We start from the raw sequence: 12,041 nt of genomic DNA, 5'->3' as shown, positions 1-12,041 counted from the left end.
GCGAGAAAGTCTCGGGTAGGCTTTAAGTGCTTAACCCGGAGTCTCCGGACCCTCCGCAGAGGCTCTGGAGTGTGTTTATGCTTGCATGCCTATGTGTTATCCGGAGTCTCCGGGTGAACCCGGATACTCCGAGTCAATACAAAATACATGGTAACGGCTATTTCTTTGAAGTAGGCTATAAATACCCCACACCCCTTTCTTGAATAACTGCTGAACCAACTCGTGGACAAACTCATTCAAAGCCATTCAATAGTCCTCCTAACTCCTCTAGAGCTTTAATTCTTGCAAGATTTGGAGATTAGGGTTTGGGAAGTGAGATTGAGTGCTAGAGAGCAAAAATCCATTCTTGAGCCCTTGAGGTCATCGCCAAGTTTTCAATTCGCGTTCCTTACTCTTGGAGCTTTGAGCTCCTAGATGGCAAGGCGTCACCCAGAGAGCACCTAAGCTTGTGGAGTGCCTCGGGAGGTTTGTATTACCTCTTGATTTGAGTAAGAACCCTATTTTGATCTTTGTGATTGCTTGGGTGAGGAAATGGTTGAAAAAGATCCGGCTCTTCGTGAGCTCCTCAACGGAGACGTAGGCACTTCTTTGTGAGGTGGCCGAACTTCGGGAACAAATCCTTGTCTCATTTACTTTATTGCACATTTACTTGTTCTAGTTGATCTTTGGGGATTTTTCCTGATCTACTTGTTTGTGTGCGTGTGACTGCAGGTTGTTGGTGATAAGGTATTTAGGCATCTCTTAGAACATGTGGTAACTTATAGACTCATTTATATTTGCTCGAAAATTCATAAGTTTCAATTTCCTGTATAATCCGGATTATCCGGATAAGCCCGAATTATCCGAATTCTTTATAACCCGGAGTCTCCAGATTAACCCGGAGTATCAAGATTCAGTAATCCGCTGCGAAGTTTTAAATTTCAGGAAACACCTATTCACCCCCCTCTAGGCGACATCACGTACATTTCAATTGGTATCAAAGTCTAACCTCCTATAAGGCTTCACCGCTTGGAGGATTTGAAGATGTCGGCATCCGGGGAGAAGAGCCTGAAGAGTCCGAAGGGTGAAACTTTGGGTGGTGGCTTAAGGAGTCTCATGGATTCAGATGATGCTTCAACAACATTTGGCTCCAAAGATAGAAGGGGAGTCAAAATTGGTTTTGATTATAGTAAATTAAATTCTCCTTCTAACAACTTCATCTTCGTGCCTTCCGGGCGCGCGCCGTTCTTTGATGGCACACATTACGCCGCTTGGAGGCACAAGATGAAGATGCATCTAATCTCGCTCCATCTGAGCATTTAGAAGATTGTGTGTGTAGATCTCGATATTCCGGCGGAAGACATCGAACTCACATCGGAACAAAGAGCAAGTAATTCATCGAAATGCTCAAGCTACAAATGTTCTTAGTGCTTGAACCCCAAAAAATTCAACAAAGTGAATGAACTTGGGGAAGCTAAAGCAATATGGGACACACTCCAAGTCTCACATGAGGGCACCACAAGTGTGAGGGAATCGAAAATCGAGTTGCTTGAAGGTAAGTTGGGAAGATTTGTGATGAAAGATGATGAAACCCCCCAAGCTATGTATGATCGTATGATGGTGCTAGTGAAAAAAATTAAAGGGCTTGGAAGTGAAGAGCTTGATGATCATAAGGTGGTGAGGAGATTGCTTAAAGCCTTTACACCAAAAAACCCCACCTTAGTCACACTCATCTGAGAGAGAAAGGATTACAAAAAGCTCACACCAAGTGATATACTTGGGAGGATTCTTGCTCATGAGCTTATAGAGAAGGAAGCAAATGAAGTCAAAAATCTTGTCAAGCAAAGCTCCACCTCCAAGAACAAAGAAGTTGCATTCAAGGCGAGCAAGAGCAAGCAAATTGGAGAATCAAGCTCAAGTGAAGATGAAGACTCGGATGATGAGAAATAGCATTATGTGTAAGAAAATTCAAGAAATTTAAAAAGAATGGTGGCTATAGCAAGTATAAGAGAGATATGTCCAAGAGAAGAACGTCCAAGAGGGCTTGCTATGAGTGTGGTAAAATTGGCCACTTTATTGCTGATTGTCTGAACAAGAAGAAGAGCAAGGACAAGAATGAGAAGAAGAACAAGCCCTTCAAGAAGGACAAATACAAGACCCACAAGAAAAAGTATTCGGGTCAAACTCACATTGGAGAGGAGTGGGATTCCAACTCCAACTCCGACTCCAATAATGAAGGAGTCGCCACTATCGCCATCCGCACCTCTACACCAATAAAGTCACTTTTTGGAGAGATCGGCGATGATGACACTCCCAAGTGTCTCATGGTAAAAGAGTATAAGGTAAAATCACAACCCAAACTCCTAGATAGTAATATTGATAGTGATAGTGGTTGTGAAAGTATATTTAAATGTTTAAGTAAAAATTCTATGTCTAAAATGAAAGAGCTAATGGAAACAATAGAGAGTCATAAGGAGACCCTTGAGAAGCAAGAGGACTTGCTCATCCTTGAAATGAGAGAAACCTTGAACTCGAGGAGATCCTTGCTAAAGAAAATGATAAAATTGAGAAATTGACCAAAGATCTTAATTTGGCCAATACCTCAATAGCTAGTCTTGAGAGTAGCAATTCTACACTTTAAAAGAAATTCTCGTGTTTGGAGGAAACTCATAAAACTTTTGAAATACAAATTGATACCCTCAAGAATAGCACTCCCACTTCTAATGATGCAACTTTACTCTCTAATGCTTCTACTAGCAATGGTTGCTCTCGTTATTACAATATGGATATAAATGCTTGTGCCATTAATGTTGAATCTTTGCAAGCCTTACAAAAAGAAAATAAGATGCTAACTACCTTGGTTAAGTATGTGATGAGGATATCACTCTTTCGAATACACACACCGAGTATTCCTCCAACAATAGGTCCATTGACACGAGCTCGTACACGTCAACTAAATCATGAGGTGAGCTCGTTCCTTAGTGTTTCTTTATATTTTGATAAGGATGGGATGCTACTGAATAATTGTGATGTATTATTACTTAGGAACACGGGAGAAGAACAGCAAGGGCGCCCAAGCCAAGGTAGAGGTCCAATCAAGTTCGAGTCCGTTTCGGAGTCCAGGACCAGCCTGCACTAAAATCGTCGCCCAGGACGCATACGGACTCCGTTTTCGACATTCTACACATGGTTGGAAATCTAAGGAGATAATCTTTCCAACGGGACTGGTCCCATGTCCAAATTCTTTCTGAGTCAACAGGAATCATCGAAACAAGTGGATGTCCAGAATCTGTCAGGGTGCTACGCCACCATCTTTTGGGCCGTTGGGCCGTGTATCGTGTTGGAGTCCATTAGGGATGCGTCCAGGGGTCCTTGGCCGATCCTAGTCTTTTATATACAGTAGCCGCCGCCCTAATTAGGGTTGGGTTTTGCTTAGATATTGATCTACACACAGTTGGGAGATTTTCGCTCTTGTTCCGGACCGACTAGGCCGCTGCAAGTGTTTGTGGAACCCCGACTTCGAGTGCTTGAATTCAATTCGCAATATTTCAGATTGTATCTTCTACGTTCTTGCTTGTGTTCTCGGTACGCTTGCAGGGATTGAGCCTTCTTGGCGAGGTCAACCGCGTGACACGGTTGATAACCAACAGAGCTGTGGTGTAGTGATTGCAAGGGAGACGATCTGTTCGGGTCGAAGCCTTTGGATCATCAACGTCGAGTTCTCCACCCACCGACTTATCGCTACCTATCGGAAGATCAGGCCAACATTACTCATCAGTATGAATGCATCAAAATATACAAATCCAAAGATGCACTATATAAGATCATTGAGACCAATGATAATAAGCAAAAGAGAGGATTTGGCTTTGATATGCATACAAGCAAGCTAAATGAGTGTGTGGTGATCAATGGCAAGGAGTGCCTCAAGTTCATCAAGGGAGACAAGCAAGTTGATCACATCACTCAAGAAAAGCAACCCAAGAGCCATACTCCATAATCTACCTTTTATGCTTCTTATATGCTTAAGAGAAACCACCATAGTAAAGTAGTTGCTCTTTACGTTGGTGCCTGCACAAAGGACCGTGTTGTGAAAAGGAGAATGTGGGTAACAAAAGTGCTTGTGACTAATATGAAAGGACCCAAACAAATTTGGGTACCTAAAATAATGGCTTAGAATTATTTTGTAGGCATACTCCTCCGGTGGATCAAGTTGGGTGCTTGATAACGGTTGCACAAATCATATGACCGAATAGAAGAGTGTGTTCTCATTATTTGAAGAGGATGAAGGATCACATGAAAATATCATTTTTGGTGATGATAGAAAAGAAGAGGTAATTGGCCTAGGTAAAATTGCTATTTTCAATGATCATTCTATTTCAAATATTTTGCTAGTTAAATCTCTTAGTTACAATTTATTGTTCGTACATAACTTTGTGAAATGAGCTACAATTGTCTTTTTACTAATCAGGGTGTGACCGTCTCTAGAAGGGATGACGCCTCAATAGCTTTCACCGGTAGGTTGAAGGGTAAATTTTATCTTACTGATTTTTCAACAGATGAAGTGAGGCCTAAAACTTGCATGATTGCTAAGTCTAGCATGGGTTGTTTATGGCATCGCCGACTAGCCCATATTGGCACGAGGAATTTATCTAAATTTCTAAAGGGGGAGCACATCCTAAGAATAATAAATATTTCATTTGAGAAAGATAGAATTTGCAGTGCTTGTCAAGCGGGAAAGCAAGTTGGAGCTCCTCACCCTACCAAGAATGTAATGACGACCACAAGGGTATTGGAACTTCTTCACATAGATTTATCTGCACCAATCACCTACATAAGCATTGGTGGTAACAAATATAATTTTGTTATTGTTGATGATTATTCTCGTTTCACTTGGGTATTCTTTTTGTATGATAAAAGTGAAACACAAGCCATATTCAAGAAATTTGTGAGAAGAGCTTAAAATGAATTTGATCTAAAGATCAAGACGGTGAGAAACGATAATGGAAGTGAATTCAAGAATACACAAGTTGAAGAATTCCTTGATGAAGAAGGGATCAAGCATAAGTTCTCAGCACCCTACTCCCCTCAACAAAATAGGGTTGTCGAGAGTAAGAATATAACTCTCATAGAGTCGGTAAGAACAATGCTTGATAAGTACAAGATCTCGGATCAATTTTGGGCGAAAGTCGTTAACACCACATGCCATGCCATCAACCGGCTATACCTTCACAAGATTTTGAAGAAGACCGCCTACGAGCTTCTAACCGGTAACAAGCCTAATGTATCCTACTTTAGAGTCTTTGATAGCAAATGCTTTATTCTAAATAAAAAGGCCAAAAGTTCCAAATTTGCTCCTAAAGTAGATAAAGGTTTTATGCTTGATTATGGATCAAATGCTTACGCCTATCGTGTCTTCAACAAAACCTCCGGTTGTGTTGAAATCACGTGTAACGTGATATTTGATGAATCTAAATGACTCATAAGTGTAGCAAGTTGATCCTGTTATTTTAGGTGATGAAAAAATTCCAAACAAAGTAATCAAGAAGATAGCAATTGGTAAAATCAAGCCTCAAGAACCCCAAAACCAACAAATGGATCATAATGATCAAGCTCAACCATCTTCATTAACTCAAGTAGAGCCATCAACATCAACTCAAGATCAAGATTAAGTTAATGATGACTCTAACAAGTTTCTTGATAATGATGAGGTGGAAGATATTCAACCTCTATCCCAAGTGCCTCATCCAAGAGTTCATCAAAATATCCAAAGAGATCACCCGGTGGATAATATCCTTGGTGATATACAAAAGGGGTAACTACTTGTTCTAGAATTACAAATTTTTGTGAATATTACTCTTTTGTTTTCTCTTTGGAACCATTGAAGGTAAAATAACTTGGTAATTCAGATTAGGTGATGGCCATGCAAGAAAAGCTCAACAACTTCAAGAGAAATGAAATATGGTCATTAGTGAAAAGACCCAATCAAAATGTGATTGGTACCAAATGGGTCTTTCGCAATAAGCAAGATGAGAACGAGATCGTGACAAGAAACAAGGCAAGATTGGTTGCTCAAAGCTTCACACAAATCAAAGGTTTAGATTTTGGTGAGACTTATGCTCCCGTAGCTAGGCTTGAGTATGCTACTTACCATGATTTCAAGTTATATCAAATAGACGTGAAGAGTACCTTTCTAAATGGATCAATCTCCGAGTTGGTGTATGTGGAGCAACCACCTAGATTTGAAGATCCCATGTATCCTCATCATGTTTATAAATTTTATAAGGCGCTCCACGGGCTTAAGCAAGCATGTAGAGCATGATATGAATGTTTTAGGGATTTTCTTGTCAAAAAGGACTTTGAAATAGGCAAAGTCGATTCTACTCTCTTCATTAAGAATATTGATAATGATTTATTTGTTTGCCAAATATATGTTAATGGCATTATATTTGGTTCTACTAATAAAAGATTTTATGAAAAATTTAGTAGGATCATGACCAAGATATTTGAGGTGTTAATGATGGGAGAGTTGAAGTTCTTCCTAGGATTTCAAATCAAACAATTTAAGGAATGGACTTTCATATGTCAAACCAAATATATCAAAGACATGCTCAAGAAGTATGATATGGAGAATGTCAAACCCATCAAGACTCCTATGCAAGCTAATGGATATCTTGATCTCAATGAAGATGGCAAGACCGTGGATCAAAAGGTGTATCGCTCCATGATTGGTTCTTTACTTTACCTTTATGCATCTAGACCCGATATTGTGTGCATGTGTGCAAGATTTCAAGCCACTCCAAAAGAGTGCCATTTGGTGGTCGTTAAGAGAATTCTTCGATATTTGGTTCATACCCCTTACCTTGGCTTATGGTATCCTAAAGTTTCATCCTTTGACTTTTACGACTATTCGGATTCTGATTATGCCGGTTGTAAAGTGGATAGGAAGAGCACCTCAGGGACTTAACAATTCTTGGGTAGGTCCTTGGTGTCTTGATCTTCAAAGAAACAAATTTTCGTAGCCCTATCCACCGCCGAAGCCAAGTATGTTGCCGCGGACGCTTGTTGTGCTCAACTTCTTTGGATGAGACAAACCTTGAGAGATTATGGCTACAACATGACCAAAGTTTTACTTTTGTGTGACAATGAAAGTGCCATCAAAATAGCCAATAATCCCGTGCAACACTAAAAAACCAAGCACATAGACATTCGTCACTATTTCCTAAGAGGTCACTCAACCAAAAGGGATATCAATATTCGCCATGTGAGAACCAAAAGACAACTAGCTGATATCCTCACAAAGCCACTAGATGAGTAAAGGTTTTGCGAGTTGAGAAATGAGCTAAATATCCTCAATTCTCGCAACGTGGCTTGATATGTTGCATGCAATTGACTGTTCTAGTTTTATAGTTTTGGTAGCTAGAATTTTGCAAAAATCTCTTTGATTGCTATTTTCAAAAAACATTTGATTCTTTGATCTTTTGATCACATCATGCTACTTGTGATCATAGTTATGTACTATTGTTTGTTGGCTAATCACAAGTGGTAAAAAGATCTTATATGTCCAACAATCCTTCTCCCGAAATCCCCCGTCGAATCTCAGCTCAAAATTCTATCTCTGTCAAGTTCCAGAACCCAGAGTTTCCGGACCTATCCGGAGTGTCCAGATTCTGGACGTCCTGCTATTTCTGTTGAGTTGACAGAACCCGGAGTCTCCGGGTTCACCCGGATACTCCGGGCTCTGTCACTCAACCCAGAGGGTTCGGGTCACCCTTCGGGAAGGAGTCTCTGTCTGTATTCTAACTCCAACCTGGAGTCTTTGGGTCACTTAGGCTTTTTATCCCCCCAGAAGCTCCTCTTTCATTCTATCTCCACAACTTCTTCTACACCTCTCTCTCCGTGGAAAGGTCCCTCTGGCAATCTCAAGTTTTCTCCAAGGGCTTTGGGAATTCTTCATCAAGTCAACTTCATCCCTACGCCGGATTCTCTGGCCCACTTTCCGGATTGATCGTTGGTGCTTTGTTTGCCCTAAAAAGGTATCTCAAGAACAATTCACCTGATCTCTCAATGCTTTGATCTAGAGTCGGATTCTTTTGGTAGATATGCTCCATATACTTCCTAGAAACACATACTCCAAGGTTGTTGCAATGCTATGATTCAATCTCCCAAACCCTAGCATATTTCCCTGGAGTCGGGCTACCCGGAGTATCAATTCCTTCTTGATCAGTTTTCTGCCAATCAGCTTCGTTTATCAATTTCTTCTTGTGCAATCCTTCTAGCATCTCAAATTGTTCCCCTATTGGTGTATCTCAGGACTCGTGAAGATGGGAAGAGACAAGGGCAATGCTTATCAAAGGAGAACAAAAGCAAAATTTGATCCGCAAGCTCAACTTCCTCCACAGCAAATAGAGTCCCATTGGATAAGTTAAGAGATGTTGGCGTCCCTCAACAAAAAAAAGAGAAGCTACATATAGTTACTCAATAGGCTTTAATTCATTTTATTTTGAATTTGAGTCAGAGATAGCCATACTATCAAGAGGGATATGTGTTGATAGTCTTGAAGGTGTCTCAGTCCTCAAAGTATCCTTTTATAACCAAAAGTTGAGAGACACAATTGCCCACGGACACCGAAAAAAAGGTTTTTGTTGTTTGAGCTCGGAGTCTCCGGGTTAGCCTGGATACTCCGGACTCTGATAAGTTGGTCGGAGTCTCCGGGTGAGACTCCAGCAGAGAGTCTCGGTTTGAGACACCGGAAAAAGGTTTTTGTTGTCTGAGCTCAGAGTCTCCGGGTTAGCCTAGATACTCCGGACTTTGATAAGTTAGTCGGAGTCTCCGGGTGAGACTCCGGTAGAGAGTCTCGGTTTGAGCTTGAGAGCTCAACTCGGAGTCTCCGGGTTAGCCCGGATACTCTGATGTCTGGTATGTGGTCGGAGTCTCCGAGTGAGACTCTGCCAGAGAGTCTCGATTTGAGTGTGAGAGCTCAACCCGGAGTCTCCGTGTTAGCTCGGAGACTCCATGAGAGAGTCTCAGGTAGGCTTTTAAGTGCTTAACCTGGAGTCTCCGGGTTGGCTCGGATACTCCGGGTTCTGGTGTCTCCGGACCCTCCGGAGAGGCTTCGGACAATGCTTATGCCTGTGTGCCCATGTGTTACCCAGAGTCTCCGGGTGAACCCAGATACTCTGGGTCAGTACAAAATACATAGTAACAGCTAGTTTTTTGAAGTGGGCTATAAATACCCAACACCCCTTTCTTGAATAGCTGCTAAACCAACTCGTGGACAAACTCATTCAAAGCCATTCAATGGCCCTTCTAACTATTCTAGAGCTTTAATTCTTGCAAGATTTGGAGATTAGGGTTTGGGAAGTGAGATTGAGTGCTAGAGAGCAAAAGTCCATTCTTGAGCCCTTGAGGTCATCGCCAAGCTTTCGATTCGTGTTCTTTACTCTTGGAGCTTTGAGCTCCTAGACGGCAAGGCATCACCCGAAGAGCACCCAAGCTTGTGAAGTGCCCCGAGAAATTTGTATTACCCTTTGATTTGAGTAAGAACTCTAGTTTGATCTTTGTGGTCGCTTGGGTGAGGAAAGGGTTGAAAAAGACCTGACTCTTTGTGAGCTCCTCAACGGAGACGTAGACACTTCTTTGTAAGATGGTCGAATTTCGGGAACAAATCCTTGTCTCCTTTACTTTATTGTACATTTACTTGTTCTAGTTGATCTTTGGGGATTTTTCCGATCTACTTTTTTGTGTGCGTGTGACTGCAGGTTGTTGGTGATAAGATATTTAGGCATCTCTTAGAGCCTATGGTAACTTATAGACTCATTTAGATTTTCTTGAAAGTTCATAAGTTTTAATTTTCTGTATAATCCGGATTATCTGGATAAGTCCGGAGTATCCAGGTTCTGTATAACCCGGAGTATCTGGGTTCTGTATAATCCGGAGTATCCGGGTTGATCGAGAGTATCCGGATTCAGTAATCTAATGCGAAGTTTTAAATTTCAGAAAACGCCTATTCACCCCCCCTAGACGACATCACGTACATTTCAGGAGTTCGCTTGGGGTGTATGAGTATTTGTTTTGGAAAGCTTATTCTGAGTACTTTCCAATAAATCTGCTCACATGTTTAGATTCATTATGTGCGAGTTATAATGCACGTAGCAAAATTGAGTTGAACCAGTTAAATTAGGGAGTCCTAGTCTGAGTTAGAATCGGTGTTGTAAAGTGCCTGCATGCACTATAAAACAAAAAGAGTCAGACTATTGTTATTTTCGTGATTTATGAATTACCATGATAGGTAGGGTTTTGAAAAGTTGTTGAGTTTTTGAAAGAAACTAAAAACTAATCTCGAGTTTTGTTGTTCTACCGTGCGAATTGATTTCCTTGTTGTGCTTCAATTCATGGTGAATTGACCAAATTCAACTCTTCAATATGTGGTCCTCTACTGGTACACGGTTTGGAGAAAATATGTATTCATTCTTTGCATCTATTCTACAAAATTATTGCTATTTAGATTGTAGATGTGAATCCTACCAATTATCTATTGTTATTACTGATTTGTGCTGTGAAAGATAGGGATAACATTGTATCAAATTGGAGTTTGCCTAGTGGCTTCCACATCATGACTACTTATTAAAGTCTAAGTGGACACGGGCGAATCTAGAACAAAAATTAACTGGGGGCACGCTACATATGATTATCGAGTTCAACTTATATTTCTTGTTGTGTGGGAACCTTATAACTAATTTGTGGGGACATCAATCATAAAAATTAGTTAACTGATACTCCCTCCGTCTCAAAATATATGACGTTTTAGAGTTGAGAAAAATATTAAGATGAAAGATAAAATGACAATTTTATCCAATGTTAATATCATTCATTGCATGAAAATAAGACTTGTATTGAAAATGACGTTACTTAATGAAACCGTAAGATTAGAAAATTTGGACTAAAATTACCTTGAAATAATAAAACATCATATATTTTGAATATTATAGAAGAGACTAAAACATCATCTATTTTGAGAGGAAAACATACCATTTAGCAAATTTGAGTGGTAGCATGTGCCCCCCCCATCAGCCTTAATCCGCCCATGTGAGTGGATAGTTAGCACTCGCACATAGTTAACCTTTAAATAAGGGTTTATACTATTTTTGAAAATACTATTCTAAATACCGCTACAGTATTGAACAATGTAGTAAGTTGGCTGCTTACTCAGAGACCATCCGTTTTTGATAAAAAAATGAATAACTGGTTTTTTCCTTTGAGCGGAGGGTTTAAGGCGGCGACAATGGGAGAGTTTTTTTTTTACATTTTCTAATTTAAAAAATTAAATAAATAGATTTTGAATGAAAAAATTTAAAAATAGACGCCTAACGTCCTCTCAAAGTGTTACAACCCTTTCAGAGGAAGGTAAGGATACTACGGTGGCAAGGACAGGCCTTACCGCCCTCTCAAAGGGTTGTAGCTCTTTCAGAGAGCGATAAGGATGCCACGGTGGCAAGGACAGGCCTTACCGTCGAGGGTGGTAACACTTGCAGCCACCTCTTAGGTAAAAAAATATTTTCAACCCTATATTATATGGTGAAAAAGTGAGTTTCCTTTCTAATACTCCATTTATATGTATTTTTATAATTTCATGTGATATTCTTCTTTTAACTCTATTTGAATTCAAACATATACAAACTTAGGGCTGAAAATAATTTTAGAAATTAGTCTATCATATAAGAAGAATATTAATGATTTTTTTTCAGATTTTTGGGAATTTATTTGATGCCTTAACAATTTCTAGAAGTTATAAAAGTACCATTTTTTTTTGAGAATTTTAGTTTAAATTCTACACATGCTTTCTAGGTGAATCCAATTAAAATAGGTTGCACATGAATTATGAAACATGTTCAAATTTTTTTATAATTTTTGAAGTAACAGAAGATCACTGTTTTAAACAGAGGAGACATAAAACGAAAATTTAGCAGCTGAGTACTGTTCACTGCGGGAACAGTAACCTAACGTCTCTCAGGTGGCTGCAAGGGTTTACCACCTCTCAGAGAGCGGTAAGATCTATCCTTGCT

Source organism: Phragmites australis, chromosome 9, assembly GCF_958298935.1.
Source record: "Phragmites australis chromosome 9, lpPhrAust1.1, whole genome shotgun sequence".
Lineage (NCBI taxonomy): Eukaryota > Viridiplantae > Streptophyta > Magnoliopsida > Poales > Poaceae > Phragmites > Phragmites australis.
The sequence above is the reverse complement of the archived record's forward strand: the minus strand, read 5'-3'. Positions refer to the sequence as shown.